The following is a 27232-nucleotide window of genomic DNA, read 5'->3' as shown; positions in this document are numbered from 1 at the left end:
TGCAACGACAGATGGAGTTGGGCAGAAGGCAGTGGTACAAAGCTATTTTAGGTTTCTTCAAGTCATGTGGTGATGAAAGACATCAGACAACTGGAACAAATTATTCTTGATGGGACAATATAAGACACAAAGTGTCGATGATAATGAAAGGCACTTCTAAAAACTAGTGCCACACTGGGCAGCTGGTGAAATTTAAAGCCAAAGTTTTCAAAAGTGACCACAGATTGAGGCCAAATACAGATAACCAGAGCCTGATTTTTCAAAAGTGCTGAGAACCAGAAGTCCATTTAAAAATCAATGGGAACTATGGATGCTCAGCACCTCTGAAAAATCATGCTCCAGTTGGGCACTCAAAAACAAAGACTTCCAAGATTAGTAGGTATTTTTAAGTATATATTGACTACATATACTGTTTCATTTCAAGTCAGTTCAACATTAAACTGCAATTCCCTAATGTGCTGTGGTGACTTATTGAAATTGTAGTTCTGGTGCCTGATGACCCTCTTCTCTCTTATGGGCCAAGTTTCCTGGTGGAACTAAAGCTCCTATGATATACCCATAGTCATATGACTCCCATGATGCACCACATAGCTTGGTTAGAGGGGAGACCATGTTGCATCTCAGAGTCAGACATAGTCCAGTCAGGGAGTCTGACCCCTAGAGAGAATGGGGAATGGGATGCCCAAACTACAACTCCCATGAGGCAATATGTCACTATAGGGAAATGCAGTTTAATATTGAATTGATTCTAAATGAAATATTTTGGGTCAGTTCAACAAACTGGAATATGTTGATTCAGCTCTAGCAAAACTGAAACAACATTAAAATATTTTGGCAAAATTGACATGGAAAATTTTGAGTTTGCAGAAACTGTATTCTCCACAGTAAAAAATTCATTAGAAATTTCCTGATCAGCTCTAGGTAGAACACGATGAACTATATCTTCAGACAATATAAATACTAATTTACATCATCAGAGGATCTGACTGACCAAGGATACCAAAATGTGACCCTAGAATGCTAACTTTCCTAACTACATCACCTTTTCACCTTTTTTTAATTAGATGGAATCATAAATGCTGTTATGATGAGTGAAAGACATTGAACTCTATGTATGTAGTCTGTAGTGATACTCTCACAACAACTCCTATAACTTATGAAAGTGTTTTAGCTTCAAATATCATATACCTGTGTATATGGTTTGGGAAACATTAGTACATTTTCACTTTTATAAGAACACCTAACTGGAGAAAGGATTGTATCAGTGTTGTCAACTCTTGTAATTTTATCATGAGTGTTATGATATTTTTAAAAGCCCCAGCGCTTAGACTCTCTTGATTATATGAAAATCCCAGCTTTCATTTAAAATTAAATTCCTAGCCCTTGTGGCTGCAGAGAAAAGCTTGAAAATGGTAAACTTCAAGATTCCCAAACCCAAAGGCAAATAAAAAGACCCCAACATTTATTATTTTTTAAATTATGCTTTTAATCCAGTCTCATGATTTTCAGAGGACTGACTGTTAATTTTTGAATACTTGAGGGTGGCAATTCTGTGGTAATTAAACTACCCATACACAAGAGAGTGCTTCTATCACAGAGTGTGTAGACAGAGAATCTGGAACCCCTCAGCTGAACTGGAATGTTACTCTGGCATATCAATGACAGACATTTAATAATAAATGCTTGTGTTTATTCATAGCTCATTTGAAGTAGGCAATTAGGATCTCTGCTATTACTTTTTTAGGCATTTATTTGTTGTAACATTCTAAAATTGCTGCTTGGTTATTTATCTAACTTTGTGTGGTATAAAATCCTCAGCCTTTACCTTTCAATAAAGGTAGGAAATTGAATCCATACCAACTAGGATGGGTAGGCTGAAGTATCCAATGTTAATGCCATCATAATAGAAAACTTTAATAACTGTGTCATTTAGGGTGCAGTAAAAGATTCACAGTATTGTTCCAAGGATATGTTTGACTTTATAATAGCAATGATAAAGACAGCTTTGCAGAAAACTAATAACTTTGTCTGACAATTCTAGGATAAAAGTCAACAATAATACCAAGGAAGTGAGGACATAAGTGTGGTTGACCAGGCAAGCTAATGCTTTTTCAGTAAGCATAAAAAACTTTTTATGAAAAAAATTATGATACTGATAGTATAACAAGTCAATTTATTATATAGACACATGCAAATAATTGTGTCTATAAACCAAACCATAAAATGGAAATATATGTTTCGCAGAATGGGGTGGGGAGACCACAATGGCTAGCAGTCCTTAGTCTGGAAAAATAAATGTTTCAAAATGTGTGCTAAACTTTGACCCAACTTATGTCAGTGCCACATCACAGTATCCTGCCTTATCCTGGTTTAGTGCCCTGATCAGATACCACAGCTGACATTTAAATGGTCAATATTTAGCAACCGATACAATACTCTATGTCGTGACTTAATGTGTAGCAAGCCAGTGTATGAAAGAAAGCACACTAGCCTGCAAGTCAATAAGTCACGCTGTGGACCCCACTACTGTGCACTAAATATTCTGTAGGGTGCTTTAACCTATTGCTGTCTAAGTGCACTATGGAATGTTTAGTGCATGGTAGGAGGGTCCACATGGTAACTTAGTGTGTAGCAGGCTAATGTGCTTTGGATTTACACCCTAGTTTGCCATGCACTAAGCCACTGTTCAGCCAAGCCCTAAGAAAGAAGGATCATGATATCTCACATACCACTTTATGGTGGACTTTGACAGATATTAACTTTTTTAGGAGGATGGCGGTACCTTGTTTCTATGCATGGCATGTTGTACTGGAATTTCACTTGTTATACTCATTAGATTGCACAAAATATCCACTGTATCACATCTTGATCTTTGCTACAGCTGCTCTTTTTTCACACCCTCTGCTTCCTTATAAGCACAACATAAACTTTATAGACAGTCAACAAGAGAGAACCCCAGTGAAATGAGAAGAGGAGCATAAAATTAGTATTTACAAATCAAACTTCCAGGAATATTGTTCTGATAATACCAGCCAATGGAACTTGAAACTTTTTGTGCTTTTGCACACATCCAGTCGCGAAATTAACAGAAAACAATTGCTGTAGTAGGATCCCTGCTTATATAGAGATCTATAACTAAAATGTAGGAACATTTTTGTTCTCACATTTTGTTTAAATTAATGAAACAAAACACATAACTTAAAACTAATAATTTCCAGCACTATAGGGTAGATTTTGGTACCAACTAAGAAACAAGCTTTATTTGAAGACTGCAACAGTGGTGAACTTCAACCAATGAGTATGTGTGTTTTGGATTGTTTTTCCAAAAATATGAGTTTGCAATTTCTCAAGTAGAATTGTATTTTATTATTTTATGCCTATCCTTTTAACCACTTGAGAATGCTTTATATTATTTCTTTGTTCTCACTGGTGTGCCCAGCCCTTACACTTAAATGACCTGACTGTGAGAGAGTTAGATCTTTGAAGTGCTGTGCATCCTCACCTCCAACTGATTAGAGTGCTGTGCACCTTGGCAGTTGCAGGTGTGTAACACCTCACTGAATCAGCTCCTATATTGGGTTAGGTTACGAACAACTGGGCATAAGTAGGATTTAAGTGGTACAGAAAATCGTGTGTAGACTTTCTGATGGGATGAAATTCAACCTTAAAGAATATTTACAATTTTTATAAATAAGAAAAATACCTAGTCTAGAATATCTCACATGTAAAATCAGCTAAGTTTGTGGGAAGGAGAATCAGAAGTTCAGCCAGATGTAAAATCAGGAAAAACTCACCTTGAAGTAATAATTTAACCTTTCAATAGTTAACAAGGCACAGTTATGACTAACTTAGGTCCCTTTTTCTCAGTTCATATCTTCCATGTATGAGTCTAGGAACCCTGTAGGTAGGCCAAATTAGCTTTAATTATAATTTCTTTAATTAGCTCATTCAATTACTAACATTTTTTTTTTCAACATGGCAATTGCTACCCAGGGTTCAAATGTGGCTAACAATCCACTTCCTTCCAATATCATGTCCCTCATTCCTGGGACAACACTGATGCCTGACCAAATACCCATTGCTTGAAAATGTCCAAATACAAAAAGGTTTCAATCTTCAGTGGTGACAAAAGGCTGAAAATGCAGTGCAGCATTGTTAATCTGATATAATTTTATCTTGAATAAACAAATGTTCATAGTACACAAACCTCATGAGTGTGAGAGATCATAAACTAGGTGAAATGCACAGCCCAGAGAGACATTTTATTCCTCTCATGTCTGTAGTTTATGCAATGACAACATCGATGAAGAAAAGGTGAAAAACCCCAATCTCAGCATTGACAGAATGCATTGCTCTGGTCAGGATTACCCACTGTTGCATGACAATCTTCCAACAGTATGTAAAGTGAATGCAAATACCACAATAGCAACAGAGGTAGGTACAAAGCTAATCTTGTGCAGTGTACTGAAAGACTGCAGATAGCAAAAAAACCAGTGACCCACTACAGTAGCCATCACCATCCAGACAATGGTTGCATTGTATTTTTCATGGTTTGACAAGTCCTTAAAGTCCTGGAGGTCATCTTGTTTTTAATGTTACAGCTTTCTAAGTTTAGAACAATTAGTCACTCTCATGTATTTGAATGCTGAAGTTTCTTACAGAGTATGACTTTCCAAGGCTAGTCTTCACAAGGCTGCTGAAAATTGGGTGTTCATTTCCCCTAGCATTTGGTTATGGAAGAACACCAAAGCATTGGCAGAGAATGAACAAGTCACTGGTGTTCTATTCATAGCCCCATTGTGCTATAACCTAATATGACACAATGGAACCCATCTCCCAGGGGAAAAAATATTACACATTATTTTCAGGTTGTCCATTTATTTCTTAAAAAGAGAAACTAACAGATTGCACTTTGGGGAAGGGTGAACTGTTAAAGATACAAATATTATCACCAATGTTGCAGAAGATTAAATTAACAGTGGGTTAAGCATAAAAGGTTAAAGCTCAGTTCAAAAAAGCATCTTAACAGTTCTGATGCTTATTCAAATCTGTAAAACAGGGCTGGAAAGCTCATGAAAAAGGCATTCTTCACAGCATTTCAAGCAATTGTACTTCCATTCAACCCTACCAGAACAGCTCTTATTGCATTGTTTTGTCACTTCTCTTTCCAGTTGCAGCTAAAAATCAGAAATGGAAAAGATATTTAGTGTTTGTCCAAGTCCTGTAGCAGTCCTATTTCACTTTCTCAAACAAAGTATGTTTGTTTTTAAAAAAGGGGGATGTTTCAGTCTTGTTGGGTTCCTATTTTATTGGATTTAGTTCACTCAACCCTATATAAAACCTTAATTCATATGCTATTGTCAAGAAGTATTGCTTAGGAGAAGATGACAATTGAAGGAGGGGATGCAGCCTAGTTTATACAGCTTTTGTGTAGCTGGCCTGATGGGGCTGTCATATGGCTTTAGTTATCTTCAGAATGCAATAGCTCACATTATATCTATCTAGAGCTACATCTATAAATCAGTTATATAATATGAAAGTTGCCCAAACAATGCTTTAAGTGAGTATTACTGGAAATAAAGATCACTTTTAAAGTTCAATTGTTCCACAAATTCTTTTCAAAGAGGAGCAGTATTCCTGATCAACTATTCTTTCCTTTAGTTCAAGCAATTTAGCTTGATGACATTTTTTACCTGTCTAAATTATAGGACTCCCTCAGCAAGTTAATGATGACATTAGTGAAGACTTTGTTAGCTAAATGTTTTTTTCTTGTGATAGTTACAGGTAGGACAAAATCTATATTTTGTTATGCTGCTTCTAATAAGGTGATGGCTGAAGCTGGCTGAAGCTGAATCCCTTCATAATGAGAACTTGAAATAGCATGCTTAATTTCACTGTTTTTTCTCTAGAATAGTGCCATCTTGCTATCCCTTTCCCAAAAGAGTTGGAAACTAGAGATATTACAATGTGAACAGATAATAAATTAATAATAAATACCACCTTGCACTTACAAAAATATCAATGGAAGTTGGGTGCCTAAACCCCTTAGGCCCTTTTCACAATCTTACCCAGAGGGACTTGACTTTTCAGACCCATGGATGGCAAATCTAACTCCCACATTAGAGGAAGAAGTACATAGGAGGTGAACACTTTTTGCATGGTATAGAGCCCAGTTCAGAAGGTTATCCATGGCCTTCAGAATGCCAAGAGAGGGAGGTAGCCTACAGGTAGAGGTGGGTGGTGGTGGTGCAGAAGACACTTTTACATGGATCCTCCAGGACTTTGCTTTACCTCCATGGCAGAGTGCTAATGAACTGAAAGAGGGCTACTGGACTTAAGTGACCTCAGCAGAGTAGATGCAGAAATACTCCATGATCTGATGGGAAGGATTCCTTCCCCACACTATGTAGAGGCAATCAGGACACAACCCCATCTCACCTCTTCACGTCTATCTCTGACTGCAAATGACATTAGATTCGAGGTCTATATAATAACATCAACAATTAACATAAAATACCATGACTACTGAACTCTTACATTGACTAGGTAGTAGTCTTTTTTGTATGGTGTAGCAAATAATGCCTATCTAGAGATATGGCATGAGATGAAGCGTTCCACACAATACAGCTGCACTGAAACATTTCCAGCTATCATTTTTAAGTAAGCCAGCAGAAGAGTGTATGAAAAGAAAACCTGACTTTCTATTCACAAAAAGTTATCTAGACTACCATAGGCTTTCTTTAGCTGTGTATCTCTCTCATGATACATCCTCTCAGAGTACAAATGCTAACCCTCAAGCTAGAAATAGATTTTGAAGTCATAAAAAGGTCAGCATCTTGGATCTACAGCCTAGTTTCAAAAGTAGAGAATATAAAAAACCAAAACAAATACAAAACTTTTGGACTAGTAATACATCAATAAAAGTTTACTTAAGCGTGATTCTTGCATACTCTGAGCTACTGGCAAGATAAAAGATTCATGTCATTAAATTTCCTGTGTATGAAAAAGCAGATGCTACCCCCTGTGGAACACTGAACTCTAGATAAAATATTAATGAAAGGTAAGGTATTGTTATTAATAATTCTACTGCTTACCATAGAAATGAGCCATAAGGTTAGTTATACTATTCTGTAGGTTCTAACCCCCACTTTCCCCCTCTCTTCCAACCTTGTTTTTGAAAATGACATTTTAATGAATATTATGCTGCACTGGAGCTGTATCTCTATGTGGCAAATTCATATTATTTTATAATCTGATCCTATGTATTTTAAAGGCAAAAATAGCTGATTTAGCAAAAGAAGAGCAAAACCATCTAAAATGACACTGAAAAGGGTCAGCTCTGGCAAGGTGCAAGTTAACTCAACGAGACTGCTCACATATCTAACATTAAGGCTATGGTTAGGTGCTTCACTTGATCATGGTCACAGTTCTCAGTTTGAAGGATTGATCCCCAGTTGATGAAGTTATATAAAACAAAATACTGCTGCTGCTGAGACTGATAGAGCCCTACAGACTCCTCGATGTAAAGGGCTTGATTCAAAGCCCATTGAAGTCAATGGGTTTGGGTTCAGGCCTTCAAACAAAAGAGTAATGCAATCTTAAGCATTGTAGACCATAACAGGATTCAGAAAAAGAACTAGATACATTCATGGAGGATAGGTCCATCAGTGGCTATTAGCCAGGATGGGCAGGAATGGTGTCCCTAGCCTCTGTTTGCCAGAAGCTGGGAATGAGCGACAGGGGATGGATCACTTGATGATTACCTGTTCTGTTTATTCCCTCTGGGGCACCTGGCACTGGCCACTCTCGGAAGACAGGATACTGGGCTAGATGGACCTTCGTCTGACCCAGAAGGGCCATTCTTATGTTCTTATGTAAATACAGATATTGAAATGATTATAAAAGATATAGATTTGGACACAGATACTACAGCTTGGTTTTGCCAAGGCAATACCTATCCAGGAAACTGTAGAGATTTTCTTCTATCGGGGCTTCAAGTAATTATTGTGCTTTCAATTATTAACTTAAAATTGCAACAACTCATGATACAGTAGGGTCCTGCTTATATTTCACGTGTCATGATGTTGGAAACAATGTTCTGCGACTGTAGTAAAAAGTAGCCTTGTGTTATTTCCTGATCATGCTATTAACATACCTCACAAGTGTACACTAAGTACATAGGGTGAAATCCTGGCCTCAACTTCCCAGTGACAAACTTCCCCTTGACTTCACGGGGCCAGTATTTCACTCAAGAAGTTTTAAACTAGAAAAGAGAATTGTGTATTTCAGAATTAAAGTGTTTGAATCTGTAGAGTTATTTTTCCCAAACATAACCACAGACCTCATACAGAAGGACTCTAATGCTAAAATCACTGAGATATACTGGTTTCCATGACTTGAACATGGAATAAGCATGGAACATCTTAATAAGCAATCAGCAGAAAGATCATATAAACTAAAATCTCAATGATTTGAGTACTCAGATTGCTCCATACCTTGGGTATCTTGATTACTTTATACATTCTCACTTTAATCCATTATTCAAAGTCTCTACAAGATTTCAAAAACACTGCTTTGTTTTTATCTTTTATTTCTAAGCAGGCTGGTTGCTGAATGTGAGATACTGTCTGTCTAGATGTCACTTAGCATTTAAAAAAATTACCATTTTAAGAGAGCAGTAAAATGCTGGTTCCCTGAGGCATCATCCTCTCCTACCTTAAAACCTGCAGTGGTGGGCTCTGGAGGAAGGGATCTCCCTCAGAATTCCCTCCTGAGATCCCTTAACATCAGGAAGGCAGTTTTTTTGTCACTGAAGAAAAGGCAACAAGGCCCATTTACAAATCTGAAGGATCCATAGGAATTTGCATAAGCCCTATGCTGTTCCACAAGCATCTCCCCCTTCTTCCTAGCAGCTCAGCTTTATTGGAGCCTTGCTATTAGAGATTGCCCCATCTGGGACTATATTATCTTTTCCAGGGAATCTGTATGGGACTGAAGGGAGGAGATGTGCTCCCAACCCCATCCATGGCCTACTCACTTCTCCCAGATCCTTCTAATCTCTACTTTCTCCCCCAACATGGACTCTAGACCCACAAAGAATGCACCACAGGCATGTGTGGAGGTGAGGGGGAAGTGGTACCATAGATAAGCATGGCCTTTCCACAGCACATGAGATCCACACATGGATAGGGCCCCTTCTGTGTACACTTGTCAGGCGGATGAGCCAAGCCTTCATTTGTATCAGTATTTCCAAGGTTCACAGTAACTTAGTTAAGGATTGCTCTCAATCTTTAAATCATAAACTAAATTCAAATGATTAGGAAATAGTTCATATTCAGTTCAAACATATATCAACGAGAACACTTGCCCAAAAGAAACAAGGATTAGACTTGTAAACTCAACTAAGTCCTCTAAGTGTATATATATATATATAAAAAAAAACTTTCACAGCATTGAAGTATCAAATGATTCAATGGCTACAATTAACAGCACTTTTGAAAAGTGGTTTTTATTATAATTACTCATTAAAAATTAAGCTGAAAAAAGTGGGTTATAAAAATATTTGTACCCAGAACTATCATACAATAAACTGTTTCTTCTCTGATAACTTCAACACTATGTCATTTAATATAACAACAGACCAGACACATAACAAACAGAATTATTATGATCACCAGGGAAGTATGCTTCACAAAGCAATTAATCCTCTGTAAAAAGGATTTCTTTTAAAACCCTGTGATTATAGTCTCTTTAAACATACAGGGTTTTTTTAGTTCTGTTTCTTTTATTTTCTTCATTCTGTTAATCGTATGTATCTGAATCTCACGCTGCAATTTTCCTGCTTATCAAAAAAGATGCTTAATACACTGTGATTAGCCCATTGGATGGAGATTTATAATTTATATTCTATGAAAGAGTTTCATGCTGCTCTAAACAGTTATCTCCTTTATTGTATTTCCAGTGTATGCTAGTAATGTAGGAGTGAGAGTATTTATTCTTCTCACTGAATAAAAGCGTCATATTGGTTCATGAAAGGGAAAAGTGCATTTCAAATGTGATATAGAGGGAAACTGTGAGCAGAGGTATACAAACCAGTCATGGGTATGGGTAGCACATTAATAGACCTATGACAGCTTGACAAAAACTTCACAATGAACAAGCTTGCTTGGTTTCCAAAAGCATACCAAGATTCTGCACTTAGCCTAATTAAAATCATACTGTTAATTTCTTTTCATTCTCTTATTTGTAATAGCCATTCTTTCTCTTTCAATTCTTTATTTTTTCCATTTATGGAAACTGATGATTTCCTTCTTTCTTTACACTGGAGTAGAATATGTAACATGGTTTTGTTGCTTTGTCTTGTTGACTTCCTCCATACAATCATCCTTTATATCTGTTATACAAAAAGATCTTTATTTTTATTTACTTAACCAACCAAGTGAATCTTTCAGGATGCACCTGTCATGTTAGTGAATGATACCAGCAACAGTTGTCAAACCTTTAATGGTGCATTCAAAGCCAGATCCAAAGCCTATGGAAGTCAATGGCAGTCTTTACACTGACTTCCATGGACTTTGGGTCAGGTTTTCAGTACACGGAAGGGGGGTACTTCTTGTCTGAGCGCACTGGCAGCTAACATTAATATCATGGTGTGCTCTGGAAAATGTTCACTCAATGGACCACTCTTATGTGACACTAGACAAAACAAGATCTTCACAATTTTATGCTGCTATAACTACATTTTTATTGACTTTCCAGAACTTGAACAGCTTAAGAGAAGTAAGATTTATTGTGAGTTCAGGAAACCATGACTTCTCAATCATTTTTATTTTTCATTATATTTGAATCTTGAATGAGTATTTGCCCAGAACAGGCTAGTAGTCTTAGCTGGCCATCTAACTTAATAAGATTTTACAAAAAGATGTTGTTTTATTTAACCATAGCCCAGAAATTTCAAATGTTATCCCTTCAAAACCTACCAAAACCCTTGCTGACAACATATATGTCAATTTAGATAATCTCTTTCTCACTCAAATTACTCGTACAGCCAATTATTGATGCTGAGAACTTGTTTGAATCAGTAAATTTCCCAGACATTCTTTTGATCCATTTATCAGTATTATACCCCACCCATTCACTGGCTGATCCTTTACAGGATTTCACAATGATTAAGTGGGAGAGTAGAAGAACTGTACCACAGAGCAGTACAGGCTGACATAGCAGGTGTGTAAAGAAAACTCCACATCCTACACTAGTTTGATGACCATGTTCTTACTCCTCCTTATTCTTCCCATCATTGCAATTAAGAGAGTAGAATGGAAAGGGGATGTGTTTGGGAAAAGGAATGCATTTGGCACAGAGGAAATGGTCTTCTCCAGATTGGCACAAACAGAACAGCAATAATAGTCTACGAAAATTCCTGTAATGAATTTGAGTAGGAATATGACCACTGCAGGTTTATAGATTTATATAAATGGTATTCTTCCTGCAGTAACTGACAATGGGATAGCTACTGGCAACAGGCCCAATGCTTAAAAACAAGGTAACACTATCATCTCAAGCTGATTTGTGGACTTGGTGAGGTTTATTAGGCCAATATTTTTTGTATACCTTGGTAATGCTGGAAAGTGACTAATTGAATAATCCAGTGTGAATTTTGGCAGTACAAATTGCTGGAATACTTATATTTTCCAATGCTGAGGGCAGGATTTTGTGTGCTTCTATGTGCATATGGGCAATGTTGAAGGTGGAATTTGCATACTTTTATTACTCAGAATGATTATTTTATATTGTTATTGGACTATACTCAGAGTTGGAATATTTGAGTTTTTCTTTAATAATTAAAGATTATTAATTTAGAATGATTCTGGCACAAACCATCAGGGGAAACTTGGAAAGTATGAAATACTCCATATTCCTATAGTCCATGATTCCAAAACAAAGCCAAGTTTTGACAGGATTAAAAAATGTATCCGTTATATATTTTCTGTGTTTGCGGTTCTGCATAGGTTGACATATGGTAATAGGGAAATGTGATTTTACAAAGAAAGAAGGATAAAAATAGTCCCAAAATATTTTTTTAACTCCCTGATTTTTTTTTCCCCATAGAGGCTTTGTGACATAGTCAAATTACATGAAAGAGTGACCTGATATGAATGCTTCATGGCACTTGCTTGGATAACTTCTGTAATTTTTGCTGTCTTTGCCAAGAACAAGTTGTGTTCTCATTCTATACTCACCATGATTAAAGCTTTATACCACACTATCATGTATTCTCCCTCACACTGTATATACATGCACATGCTTAATCACACAGCTTCCAATCCTTCAGTTTGGGGTAGGAGCCAGGATTTTGCTTCTGTCTTATTTACCTGCGGTTGAATCTTTCAAACAATTGGCTGCAAATCCACTCAATATTCACTGGCATAAAGGTGGGGTTATTTTCCTGTGATCTCTATTAAATGTGCAACATGCCAAGATTTTTAAATAATGCATACAAACACAGGTAGGTGTTTGCAAGAAGTGGCTAATTTCATTCTTCATCTGAAGCATTTGGATTTGCAGACATTTAATATTCTTATTGTACGTTTCTAGACAGCCCATTTTTTCATAGAAGAAAGTCTTGATTAATTAAGAAAAAAATCATGGAATGCTCATCTTTAGATTCCATTTTTTATTTTATTTGGTTATAAATATAACTAAGGTTGAGAAACATTCAGGAAGAAAATGGGATATATTTATTTTGATTGTCCCCTTGCAAACACCAGGTCTCTTCTCTGCAAAACTGAGCTGGAGAAACAACTTCTGGGCAAAGGGCAACCCTCATTTAGCAGATTTGATATGAGGTAAGAATCCAAATGCTAACTGTGAAACAGACAGAAATTAGGTTGGACAGATGAATTAGTAAAGATTTCAAACTGTAAATTATTAAGAAGGACTCTGGTTTAGTGGATGAGACACCAAAAACAATGTAAAGCAAAGTCTGAATTAATATAGAACAGGGAAAATAACACCACTTATCTTTTAAGATTATTTATGAGGAGAAAATGAAAGCAAAGGGATGTTCTCTTAAATAATATTTGGCAATCTCAATTTAGAATGTATTGCACTGATAAAATGCTTCTGTACTCACTTTTTTATAATATGGCAGCTTGTTGTCTTTATAATGTTCTATATCCTTTAATAGAAGAGGAGAAGCCAACATTAGTATCCGCAAAAAACCCAAATAACTTATTATATTAGCTCCATTAAAAATCTGCAGGAAACTTGGTCAAATGATAGAGAAATTTTAGGAAATTCTGAAATGTGTTTTAAAATCAAATGGTCTCAGAACTGAAAACACTATTATGTTGTCTATTTTTTTTTGTACTTTTACTAGTATCTGTAAATAAAACTACTTTTTTTTTATTTCAGTCTGTTTTCCCAATATTTATCCCCAACCCTAAGAGATATTTAATTCCCCCTAAAAGTCTTCAAAAATGTATAGGCCTTCTTTCTTCCCTTCCTTCCCTTAAGTCTATGATGAGGACACAAAGAAAGAAATAAAATAAGCCACTAAATCATTTCCAACTTGGAACCTTATTCCTATAGACTGTCCTTCTACATTAATCTAGCTCAGTGGTTCTCAACTCTGGTCCACTGCTTGTTCAGGGAAAGTCCCTGGCTCGCCAGGCTGGTTTGTTTACATACCGCATCGCAGGATCTGCCAATCGTGGCTCCCACTGGCCGTGGTTCGCTGCTCCAGGCTAATGGGGGCTGCAGGAAGGGCGGCCAGCACATCCCTCGACCCGTGCCGCTTCCTGCAGCCCCTATTAGCCTCAAGAAAGTGAATAAAGGTAGTGCATATCTTTGTTAAGGGCAGCCCATGGCCTCAGTCTCATTGAGAACACTGGGAGATATTCACCATTTGGAAAGAGGGTAATGCTTCTTGAATTTTTCCAAAGGAGATTATTATTCTTCCACCTTTACCGAAGGAGAAACTTTCAATATTGAAGTATGATGGGGAAAATGACTACTAACCTTCAACATTTCTTACCAAAAAATTATTCGCTGTACCATATATACTCAAGTTAATGCCTGAGCTGAGATCATTCGGACCAAAAAAATGTCTGGGCACAGAGTGCTACATTTCTTAACATTAATTTTAAAATGGGTCCTATAAATCAATTTCATTAACAAATTTACCTGTAAGTTTTCAGAAAACTCATTCTGTACTCAAAGAGTAAGTGCTTTAATTTTTGGGTGGATAGGCTGCATTCTTCATACATAAAGTGATTAAATTCCTGCTTTCAGTGCAAAACTCAACTCAGTCTCCACTATGTCGCTCTTACCGACACCTTCATAATATGCCAATATATGCTGATAACACCCATTTACTAGTTATCTATCTTCTACAAGAAACAATCAGACAATTATAAGAACATAAGAATGGCCATACTGGGTCAGAACAAAGGTCCATCCAGCCCAATATACTGTCTACCAACAGTGGCCAATGCCAGGTCCCCAGAGGGAGTGAACCTAACAAGTAATGATCTAGTGATCTCTCTCCTGCCATCCATCTCCACCCTCTGACAAACAGAGGCTAGGGACACCATTCCTTACGCATCCTGGCTAATAGCCATTAATGGACTTAACCTCCATGAATTTATCCAGTTCTCTTTTAAACACTGTTATAGTCCTAGCCTTCACAACCTCTTCAGGCAAGGAGTTCCACAGGTTGACTCTATGCTGAGTGAAGAAGAACATCCTTTTATTTGTTTTAAACCTTGTCATAAATATAAAGGGAAGGGTAAACCCCTTTGAAATCCCTCCTGGCCAGGGGAAAGCTCCTCTCACCTGTAAAGGGTTAAGAAGCTAAAGGTAACCTCGCTGGCACCTGACCAAAATGACCAATGGGGAGACAAGATACTTTCAAAAGCTGGGAGGAGGGAGAGAAACAAAGGGTCTGTGTCTGTCTGTAGTCGTCTTGGCCGGGGACAGAACAGGAATGGAGTCTTAGAACTTTTAGTAAGTAATCTAGCTAGGTATGTGTTAGATTATGATTTCTTTAAATGGCTGAGAAAAGAATTGTGCTGAATAGAATAACTATTTCTGTCTATGTATCTTTTTTGTAACTTAAGGTTTTGCCTAGAGGGGTTCTCTATGTTTTTGAATCTAATTACCCTGTAAGATATCTACCATCCTGATTTTACAGGGGGGATTTCTTTATTTCTATTTACTTCTATTTTTTATTAAAAGTCTTCTTGTAAAACACTGAATGCTTTTTCATTGTTCTCAGATCCAAGGGGGTCTGTGGTCACCTATGCAAATTGGTGAGGCTTTTTATCCAACATTTCCCAGGAAAGGGGGGGTGTGCAAGTGTTGGGAGGATTGTTCATTGTTCTTAAGATCCAAGGGTCTGGGTCTGTAGTCACCTAGGCAAATTGGTGAGGCTTTTTACCAAACCTTGTCCAGGAAGTGGGGTGCAAGGTTTTGGGAAGTATTTTGGGGGGAAGGACGCGTCCAAACAGCTCTTCCCCAGTAACCAGTATTAGTTTGGTGGTGGTAGCGGCCAGTCCAAGGATAACGGGGGTAATATTTTGTACCTTGGGGAAGTTTTGACCTAAGCTGGTAAAGATAAGCTTAGGAGGTTTTTCATGCAGGTCCCCACATCTGTACCCTAGAGTTCAGAGTGGGGGAGGAACCTTGACAAACCTGCTGCCCATTAATTTCATTTGGTGGCCCCTAGTTCTTATATTATGGGAACAAGTAAATAACTTTTCCTTATTCAGTTTCTCCACACCACTCATGATTTTATATACCTCTATCATATCTCCCCTTAGTCTCCTCTTTTCCAAGCTGAAAAGTCCTAGCCTCTTTAATCTCTCCTCATATGGGACCTGTTCCAAATCCCTAATCATTGTAGTTGACCTTTTCTGAACATTTTCTAATGCCAGTATATCTTTTTTGAGATGCAGGGACCACATCTATACGCAGTATTCAAAATGTGGGTGTACCATGGATTTATATAAGGGCAATAAAATATTCTCCATCTTATTCTCTATCCCTTTTTTAATGATTCCTAACATCCTGTTTGCTTTTTTTGACTGCTGCTGCACACTGTGTGGACGTCTTCAGAGAACTATCCACAATGACTCCAAGATCTTTCTCCTGATTAGTTGTAGCTAAATTAGCCCCCATCATATTGTATGTATAATTGGGGTTATTTTTTCCAATGTGCATTACTTTACATTATCCACATTAAATTTCATTTGCCATTTTGTTGCCCAATCACTTAGTTTTGTGAGATCTTTTTGAAGTTCTTCACAGTCTGTTTTGGTCTTAACTATCTTGAACAGTTTAGTATCATCTGCAAACTTTGCCACTTCACTGTTTATCCAGATCATTTCTCCAGATCATTTATGAATAGGTTGAATAGGATTGGTCCTAGGATTGACCCTTGGGGAACACCACTAGTTACCCCTCTCCATTCTGAAAATTTACCATTTGTTCCTTCCCTTTGTTCCCTGTCTTTTAACTAGTTCTCAATCCATGAAAGGATCTTCCCTCTTATCCAATGACAACTTAATTTATGTAAGAGCCTTTGGTGAGGGACCTTGTCAAAGGCTTTCTGGATAATGGTAATCATCCTGCTCAGTAAGCCACTGCTGACTCAATACCAATCTAGTTAAATTAATATTACTAAAGTTAAAGGAACATTTTGTTTATAGCACAAGATAAGAATCTCTTACAATCATGTGTAATTTTTTTTCATTACATTTTGAATTCTCTAATCATTGCTGGAGGCAGCCATTGGCAATTTCTGAGATAGATAGAAAAATAGATTGGAGTTAGTATGGTCAGCTCGATGAAGATGTCTGCTCAGTGCGTATTCATGGTCAAAAAGTAACTCAACTCTTAAAATTCTATCAAATGCTTCAGGATACAAATAATTCTGCAGCCAAGATTAAGAGATAAAGTTAACCCATGGAATAGTGGTGTAGAATTATGTGTATTGTTTGGAGTTCAGAATGCCCACTAAAGCAAATAGCATTGGCCACTGTGTGTCCATTGGTCTGTTTCCACTCCGTCTTGCTATGAAAATTTGAAGGTACCTATCCTACAAAAATGGACAGGGTAGCTTATCATCAAAGGCTGTTCTTATTGGATTACAGGAAGTTTAGAAGACAGGAGTACAGTGGATGTTACTGGCTGGCTATTGGTGCTGCAAATTATCTATCACTGAATAACAAATCCTATTGCTTTTGATTGCCTGCCTCAGGAATGATTTAAACATGTTGCATTTACTTCTGCCTTGGTTGCTGCTTGTGCCTTGATCTTCATACATGCGAAACCCGCAAAAAAACACAGAAATTGGGCTTGTTTTTGACTTAATTGGCTTGTGAGTTGCTTGTTGGCTAGTTTTTGGCTTGTAGCTTGTTGCAGCTCGTTGCTTCTTTTTTTTGATGGGTTCCCAGCAAGCAGGGACAAGGGTGGGGAGAGAGTCAGGGATGCACAGCAGGTCCACCACAGTCACAGACTGCATGCCGGGGGGATTTAGTCAAATAGATTGTTGGGGTTCTGAGAGATTGACTTGTTTTGGCCTTGTTTTGAAATGGGATTAGCTTGATTTTTGGCTTATTGTGAAAGTCGGGGTGCTTATTTACTGTGTGAAAGTTGGCAACTGTGTTGATCTTCCTTGAAACTTTCTCCCCTACTCTGGAGCACTAATAAAAGTGTTGGGGAAATGAGTATTCTTTTCATGCCTCATTCTTCTTTCTACTAGTTCTTTTGTTCTTACCCTTCATTTTGTATATTTTATTATCTGTCTCATATTCACAATCCCAAAGCCTGTGCTCATCATCATCATCCTGAGAATTCTCCTTCCGAAAAGAAAAAGATAGAAAAAAATGCTTATATACCGTATTTTATTTCCAAATCCAGGAACAAGTAAAATGCCAGCAGCTAAATTGTACATGGTAATTTCTGCCTCCTAATTGTGAAATTGTTTTCCAATTTATTTCTCAAAGGTTTTCTCTAGAGAGATTCACCTAAACTTCCTTTTTCTCATTAGCTAGGAGAAGGCTTCTAATGGTAGCAAATCTATTTCCCTAATGGTAATCCCAATAGATATCCTCATTGTGATGTTTGGTTTCAGTCGCATTACTGAAAAATGCATGTCTTGAATGCATGGAAAAATTCAGAAACTAAAGCTGAAGAATTATTGTAAGGCTGTACTTCTGGCTGTTATGATTCACCTGCAGAAAGCACATTCTTCTCAATGTGGAGCATAGTATTATCTCTATGGTATCAGATAAAACTGCCTATTTTAACAAATAGGGGCGGTTTGATTTTTCCCCCCAGGGGACACACCACACTCCCCTTGAGCCATAGTTATTGGAGTCTTCTGCGTGCAGATGACCCTACTTGAAAACTTTCCTGGATCCAGTAGAGCCCTCTGCATGCAGCCATGTGGACTTAGGTGCTCAACTGTAGGCCACCATTTTTAAAAATCTTGGCCTAAACATATCTGGCTAAGTCCCAGCTATTTAGCTACAAAACTTAGAGGAAATGTTTAGCATAGAAAAAGAGAGTATTAACTACAGCAGTTAGATGAAATTAAGAAAAAAAATGTAGCAGAATATCAGGAAAAGTTCCCAACAGCAGCAGAAGGCACAGGGAAGCAATGGAAGCTAAAGCATTGGGCATTAAACTACAATAGGGCAAATGTACAATATGCGAGCAATCCAGTTCTGGCAGGATTTTGGCCTAGAAGGATTTTGTCATCTTTAGGCTCCATGACTCAAAAATCATGAGTCTCCCAGGCACACTGTGAGAATTGAGAAATAGGCATCTGTCACACCTGACTTTTGCAATTTCTATACTTTTATGTTCTGAAGCATTTGATATAGACTCCTTTAAAATACTTAAAGTATATATTTCCTAGAGCACAATATATATGGTTTTACTCTGCTGTTGCAACAAGAGGTGAGGAAGGAGGATTTCTCCAAAAGAAACAGTCATGAAGACTGAATTCATTTAACAGAACGATGATGTGATGTGAAGTGATTGCAAATTCCAGCAGCTTCTGGAATGGAGTCTATGCTATTCACTCAGGCATAGTGAGAGCTTTCCCGGGGGGAGGGCGGGAAGAAGTGAAAATTGGATATGTTGTGATGGTTTGGTGGTAGAATACAAAAGAAGTTGTTAGTCACAGTGTTTAAAACCCCCTTCAGGACTGAAAACATTACCTCTTCACTGTCTTTGTACCACAGGGCAAAGCATATGGGAAAGCTTGGCAATGTAAGCAATTAGCAGCACTTTGCGTGCATTCACTTCACTCTGAGTGCTAGATGAGCATCTCAGAGGGAGAGTATATCCACAAACTTTAAAAAGCCACAAATTCAAAACACGTGATCATTCATTTAATTAAACAAAATTATCTAAAGCTACATCAGCTGGCATTTTGTTCATTTCACCATGCTTACATACCGGGACTGACTCCTCTGTGGTTATTACTTTCTGATGGCACTGCAGCTTGCCATTTCATTGATACGAAGAATACATGCATACACATTGTATTGCTCTGCATACATAGATAATACATGCATATTACGGGCATTGTATTTTGCCTAAAGCTCTTCAAAAACAAGATCTTACTTGAGTCTCCATGGCACAACTTTAGAAATGATCATTCATTTTTCAAAAAAGCTGGGCTTCTAGAAGAACTGTTTAAAAAAGCAAAAGTGGGAGGACTTCCTTTCAGGTGTTGAAGTCTCCCAAATTATTACAAAGACAGAATGGATTAACAAGGTAGCTAAAAATTCCAAGAATCTTCATGTATTCATTTCATACCTGAGAGACACCACTCCATGACTCTGGTAATAAGTTTCCAGTAGCTACCTACATGTAAAGAAGTGTCAGAGTGTGAAGAGCAAAGTACCATATGAGGAATGTGGTTTTACGATAAAAGAAAATTTGCAATGGAAAACAGAAAAAAAAAGAATTAAAGTAAGCACTGAGACAAAATACTTAATGCTCCATTGTTTTCCTTTTAGACTTTTCCCATTCCACCTAATACACCATACTGAATAATGGAAATCTCTGATTTCAGATTGACTTTAAAAGTACAAACTGTAGTCAAAAGATTCCTTCAAAATGCTGATATTGTAATAAGAAAATGCTTTGTTCAGTGAGATTTCTTTCTTTGTGATCAGACACGGTAGCTACTGAAATGCATAGTTAAGCTACCAGAGGTTTCTAAATGAAGAAAAACATATAATTATCATTCCACATAGGGAGTGTTTAATTGGCCCTGGATTTGTGCTAAAAAACAAAACAAAACAATACAACACACCAACAGCCACAAAAATGAGCATATTTATTCCTTCAGAATAAAGAGCCATATCCTCAGCTAGTATAAATCAGCATAGTTCCACTGAAGTGAATAGTGCTACACTGATTTCCAGCTGAGGATCTGGCCCCATATGCCACAGTAATGTAGGAACAGAAGATCTTCCATACCTGATCACACCATTCATCCGTCAAATCTAATATCTTAGCTCCAGCAATGCCCATCAATTAATAATTGAGAGGAAGATGAACCTCCATCCCCATGCAAATTGTTGGGAAAGAAATTCCTTCCTTACCCTGGCAAGTAATCAATTTATGCCCTGAAACATGAGATTTGAATATCCTCATTTTAGATTACAGCATTTTACGGTTATCCAGAACTTTTGCCCAAAATACAGTAATAGAAACTTTTTTTTAAGTGAAGGGGGGAAATGAGTGCAATTGGTGTATAGCAGGGATCAGCAACCTTTGGCACGCGGCCCGTTTGGGAAATCTGCTGGTGGGCTGGGATGGTTTGTTTACCTGCAGCGTCTGCAGGTTTGGCTGATTGCAGCTCCCACTGGCTGTGGTTTGCCATTCCAGACCAATGGGGGCTGCGAGAAGCGGTGGCCAGCATATCCCTCAGCCCACACTGCTTCCTGCAGCCCCCCATTGGCCTGGACCAGCGAGCCGCGGCCAGTGGGAGCTGCGATCAGTCGAACCTGCGGACGTTGCAAATAAACAAATCATCCTGCCCCGCCAGCGGATTTCCCTGACTGGCCGCATGCCAAAGGTTGCCAATCCCTGGTCTACAGCAAAATTTAGGTGTGCATAATCCATGCCAGAAAAGCTGATGACACTCATGCCTGCCATTTTCCTTCATCAGTTGTACAAAAAGAAAAGGAGTACTAGTGGCACCTTAGAGACTAACCAATTTATTTGAGCATAAGCTTTTGTGAGCTACAGCTCACTTCATCAGATGCATTCAGTGGAATGATGAAGTGAGCTGATGGAGGTTCATCTTCCTCTCAATTATTAATTGATGGGCATTGCTGGAGCTAAGATATTAGATTTGATGGATGAATGGTGTGATCAGGTATGGAAGATCTTCTGTTCCTACATTACTGTGGCATATGGGGTCAGATCCTCAGCTGGAAATCAGTGTAGCACTATTCACTTCAGTGGAACTATGCTGATTTATACTAGCTGAGGATATGGCTCTTTATTCTGAAGGAATAAATATGCTCATTTTTGTGGCTGTTGGTGTGTTGTATTGTTTTGTTTTGTTTTTTAGCACAAATTGAGGGCCAATTAAACACTCCCTATGTGGAAAGATAATTATATGTTTTTCTTCATTTAGAAACCTCTGGTAGCTTAACTATGCATTTCAGTAGCTACAGTGTCTGTTCACAAAGAAAGAAATCTCACTGAACAAAGCATTTTCTCATTACAATATCAGCATTTTGAAGCCACATCAGCCACACTATCAGAGGCTCGTTCACCTGCACATCCACCAATGTGATATATGCCATCATGTGCCAGCAATGCCCCTCTGCCATGTACATTGGTCAAACTGGACAGTCTCTACGTAAAAGAATAAATGGACACAAATCAGATGTCAAGAATTATAACATTCATAAACCAGTCGGAGAACACTTCAATCTCTCTGGTCACGCGATCACAGACATGAAGGTCGCTATCTTAAAACAAAAAAACTTCAAATCCAGACTCCAGCGAGAAACTGCTGAATTGGAATTCATTTGCAAATTGGATACTATTAATTTAGGCTTAAATAGAGACTTGGAGTGGCTAAGTCATTATGCAAGGTAGCCTGTTTCCTCTTGTTTTTTCCTACCCCCCCCCCCAGATGTTCTGGTTTAACTTGGATTTTAACTTGAAGAGTGGTCAGTTTGGATGAGCTATTACCAGCAGGAGAGTGAGTTTGTGTGTGTATGGGGGTGGGGGGGATGTGAGAACCTGGATTTATGCAGGAAATAGCCCAGCTTGATTGTCATGCACATTGTGTAAAGAGTTGTCACTTTGGATGGGCTATCACCAGCAGGAGAGTGAATTTGTGTGGGGGGGTGGAGGGTGAGAAAACCTGGATTTGTGCTGGAAATCACTTTAGATAAGCTATTACCAGCAGGACAGTGGGGTGGGAATAGGTATTGTTTCATATTCTCTGTGTATATATAAAGCCTGCTGCAGTTTCCACGATATGCATCTGAGGAAGTGAGCTGTAGCTCACGAAAGCTTATGCTCTAATAAATTGGTTAGTCTCTAAGGTGCCACAAGTACTCCTTTTCTTTTTGCGAATACAGACTAACACGGCTGTTACTCTGAAACCTAGCATTTTGAAGGAATCTTTTGACTACAGTTTGTACTTTTAAAGTCAATCTGAAATCAGAGATTTCCATTATTCAGTATGGTGTAGTATGGTGAGCCGTAGCTCACGAAAGCTTATGCTCAAATAAATTGGTTAGTCTCTAAGGTGCCACTAGTACTCCTTTTCTTTTTGCGAATACAGACTAACACGGCTGCTACTCTGAAACCAGTTGTAGAAACTTTTTCTGCTTTAGGACAGAATGGATTACAATAATGCCATGCATATTTTACTGCAGTTATGTACTTTAACTCAAATTTTGTAAGTCACCAAAAATGAATATTTAATATTTGAAGCACTAAAATAAATCTTGCTTTGTCAAGAGATTACTTTTAAATAAATTTGGAAGCATGGTCCTACAATTGATTCAGATGGGCTTTTTCTCTTGTAGCCAGACCAGTATGCATTCATTTCTGGCCTGGCTCAAACGAGCTCCACAGAATTCTAAATGTAGCTGCTGATTTGGATTTGATTACTTTGAGTGAGATGAGGGGAGGGAAGGCGAGAGTGGATTTTTAATAGAATCTCAGTTAGACACATCGGGGGAGCTTGACTCTGTCAGTTTAAATGTACAAATCTACCCTCAACAAAAGAACGTGTGCGAAGAGGATGAATGAAACCTGGTAAACATTATAGTTAATTTATTGCCTGAAACAACAGCCCTTTTAATTGATTGACAAATCAACAGAAGCAAAGAATAAGAAAAGTAAATGAAAACACTGTAGGAATGGACAGCTTTGTAATTGGAAATTGAAAAGGTCACTAAATGTGGCTCAGTGTAATTTATTTGAATTGAATCATTATTTTATTGAAATCTTTATTTGGAGCCTGAATATGGACAACACTAACTTTAATGCAACCCATTTTATTTTGATGACTTTAAACAGCAAATGTGGAGCTGTCCTGTTCCTGAAACCAAACAGTGACCAGGCTACTACATAGTGGTCGTGATAATCTGAAGCCAGTGTGAGATCTTTCAACAAATGATCTTTCTTTGGAGCATTGTGTCCTTCAGCAATAAATAATACTGTGTGTAAGATACTATTTTCAAAATTGCCTAAGTGACTTAAGAGCCTGAGTCCCATTTTCAAAAGTCACTTAGGATTTTTCTACATGAACATTATTTAATTTGCGGCAAGCTGAGGTGTGCATCTACCCCACACTAGACTAGCACAGTCTAACTGTCCATGTGAATCCGGCTTATGCAGCACCAACAGTTAGTTAAAGCACTTTAGCCCATTCCTGTTTCAAAGCAGAGTAGATCAAACCACACTAACAAACTGTGAGAGTATATCAAAGTATATCATATATGGCAGGCAAGCACAGGGTAGATTCACAGCCCTGCTTGCCACAGACTAACTGTTTGTGTAGACAAGCCCTGAGACAGTTAGTAGCCCGAATCCCATTGACTTTGAAAATGGGACTTTGATGCTTTAAATTTTTTTACCCATTGTTTTTATAAATTTTCAGATGAAATAGTCACTTTTCAAAAGAGGGTAATATTCATGATTTAAAGATAAAGAAACTTAGGTACGATGCAGAGACACGAAGATCACAAATTTACACTGGAATAGAACCTAGATCTTCTGACTTCTAGTCCCTGCTTTACCCACCAACTAACACAACCTCAGTATCTCTTGAGCAGAACACCATTTCACCACGCTCACCATTACTATATACAATTATATAAATTAGAGATGGGAAAGACCTATCACATCTCTCTGTCAATCTCCCCCGCAACTGAAGATTGTTCTCTACTGTACTTTTTCTAATGTTGTGGCCAATCAAACTCTACCACATTCCCTCTCATGAATTTTCCTCCTTATATTCAGCCTATGTATAACCCAAATTGGAATCTTTTAGCCAACTACTCGATAGATAGGATAAGAGCTGGGCAGAGAATGGAAATTTTGTTTCACAGAGAATTTTGAGATTTCAAAATTTATTTTCATTCTGATTTGGAATGAAACATGTACATTTTGACATGCTCCATTAAAGAATTTTTTTTAAAAAAAAGAGTATAAAATCAGTAAAAATATTTAATTTTAATTTTGACTTTTTATTATAATATATTATATATATATATTATTTGTATTATATATTAAAATATATTTTATATATATATATTTTTTTATTATATGTAAAATATATTATTTTTATTATAATATATATGATAACAGAAAATTAAAAATATCAAAACAAAAAGTCATTTTAAAAGGAAAAATTGAAATATTTCATTCCAAAAATATTGAAACAGAATGTTTTGACCCTCTCCGAACTTTTTTTTTTTTTACTTTGCTTTCTTGCAAAACATAATTCCAGGAAAATCAACATCATTTCTAAAGTGTTTTGGTTTTGATAGAACACCAATTTTCCTGGAAAACTGTTCTGTCAAAGTTCTTCTGACCAATTCTATTTAGGATAAGGAACTGAAATCAAACCAAGTAACAGACTTCCTGGGGCACAAAACCAAATACTTAATTACAAATGCAGATTACTTGAAAGATTACTTGGTACGATTTGTGAAAGATCCATTCAGACATTTATGAAAAGCAAACACAGATATTCTTTAAAATCATAATCAGTTCTTGGGTAGTTCACACATAGGAAAAATGTCAAATTCATAGGATATATTGTACAGAATATATAGTTAGTCCAGTTGTACCCGGAATGCACCAGAGGGTAAACGTGTAGAGTGGAGGCAGCCTCTATGCCAGCTTCTCTGATACCTGCTCTTTAGTAGCAAGAAACAGATCAGAATATAGAAACAGCCACACCTAGTGGAAGGAGTCACCAAAAGAGTAGGATTTTATAGAGACTGGGAGTGGCTAAGTCATTATGCAAGGTAACCTATTTCCCCTTGTTTTTTCCTACGCCCCCTCCCCCCCCAAGACGTTCTTGTTAAACCCTGGATTTGTGCTGGAAATGGCCCACCTTGATTATCATACACATTGTAAAGAGAGTGGTCACTTTAGATAAGCTATTACCAGCAGGAGAGTGGGGTGGGAGGAGGTATTTTTTCATGCTTTGTGTGTATATAAAAAGATCTTCTACACTTTCCACAGTATGTATCCGATGAAGTGAGCTGTAGCTCACGAAAGCTTATGCTCAAATAAATTGGTTAGTCTCTACGGTGCCACAAGTACTCCTTTTCTTTTTGCGAATACAGACTAACATGGCTGTTACTCTGAAACCTATGCACATACAATGTACTTGCCAAGAGTAAGGAAGATATGCAGCTTTCTTCTAGGAACAGTGCTGCTCTTCATCAATTTTGTTGCTTTCCTCTAGTTAGTCAATATCTTCCTAATAATAAAATGTACACATACCTGAAAGCAACACTCTATTTGTGATCACACCACAGCAGCAGCCAGGGACTTACCTTTCTACTCCATGATGTGATATTTCTGTGTAACAGATCAAAACTGCAAGGATCTTTTAAATTTATTTTTGCTGCTGTATTGCATCAGAAACTGTTTCCTAACTTGCCATCTCTTATTAGCGCTAGGACTTCTTTTGACATTTCTCCTTCCCCGGTTCCTCCCCTTCTGAATTTTGGATTATTTTCTCCAGGTGCATTCACTTTGTATTTTTCCAAGATGTTTACAAGTTATAATCATTCATGCTCTCACTGCTTTGCACAGCTCCAGCAATGCTGTAAACTTCTCTCAAGTGGCCAACTGCGGTGAGTTTATGGCTATTGTGTGTCAACAGAGCAGTGCAAAGCTGCTGGAGCCAATCGGAGGATTTGGCCCTTGGAGTCCCTCTGTATTAGTTCTCTGTATTCAACTATATTTGCAACTCCTCATAGTTGACTAATATCTGCAGATGTCTTTAGCAAGACACTTATTCCCTTTTTAGATCATAATGAAGATGTAAAATAAGACCAGTCCTAACTTCATTCCTTCATTATGCTGTCAAATATGTTGGAACACCATGATACATTGCTGTCTTGATACATTGTTTATGGTCCTGAGGTCAATTTTCAGTCCCTTTGGTAGTGCTCCTAACCAAGCTGATATGACAATTGGAAACAGGATTTCCTAGGACATGGAATCATGTGCCTTATGAACACTATAATGTATAACATATATCACCATCTTTGTAGTCACTAAAGCCCAGATCCTGCAAAGATTTACACATACGGTTAACTTTATGCACAGCAAGTAGTTCCATGGACTTTCCCAGAATTGCTCAGTGTGGAAAGCTAAGCATGCATAACTCCATGCAGGATTGGGACCTAGGAACAGATTTTTAATGGTATCTACATGCCTAAAGATATAGATCAGTGCCTATTGGGATTTTCAAAAGTGCTTCGGCATCTAAACCTCATTCAAATCAAAGGGAGTTGAGCACCTAAATCTCCTTTAAATCAATCGGAGATAGGAGCCTGGGTACTTCTGAAAATTACATTACGTGCCTATCTGCATCTTTAGGCAGGTACATACCATTAAAAATCTGACTCTGTGTTTCTAACTCTCTTTAAAAGGTGTTCAGTTTTGTCATCATGTTAATTATAGGTTTCAGAGTAACAGCCGT

At 37.6% G+C, this 27232-nt stretch overlaps 1 protein-coding gene across 9 annotated transcripts in view; it reads right to left on the bottom strand.

Moving 5' to 3' along the window:
* The window catches only part of MGAT4C (MGAT4 family member C), a 678608-nt gene that overhangs the window by 147964 nt on the left and 503412 nt on the right, over positions 1 to 27232 (bottom strand). For 7 of the 9 annotated variants that reach the window (XM_073331101.1, XM_073331158.1, XM_073331109.1 and 4 more), the window contains one exon: positions 13133 to 13177. The exons of the other annotated variants lie outside the window; for them this stretch is intronic. The gene's annotated coding sequence lies outside the window, so the exon portion shown is untranslated. The remainder of the gene's footprint in view (positions 1 to 13132; positions 13178 to 27232) is intronic. 9 annotated transcript variants of the gene reach the window in all.

Source organism: Lepidochelys kempii, chromosome 1, assembly GCF_965140265.1.
Source record: "Lepidochelys kempii isolate rLepKem1 chromosome 1, rLepKem1.hap2, whole genome shotgun sequence".
Taxonomy (NCBI): Eukaryota; Metazoa; Chordata; order Testudines; family Cheloniidae; genus Lepidochelys; species Lepidochelys kempii.
This window is presented reverse-complemented; position numbering and strand designations above follow the sequence as displayed.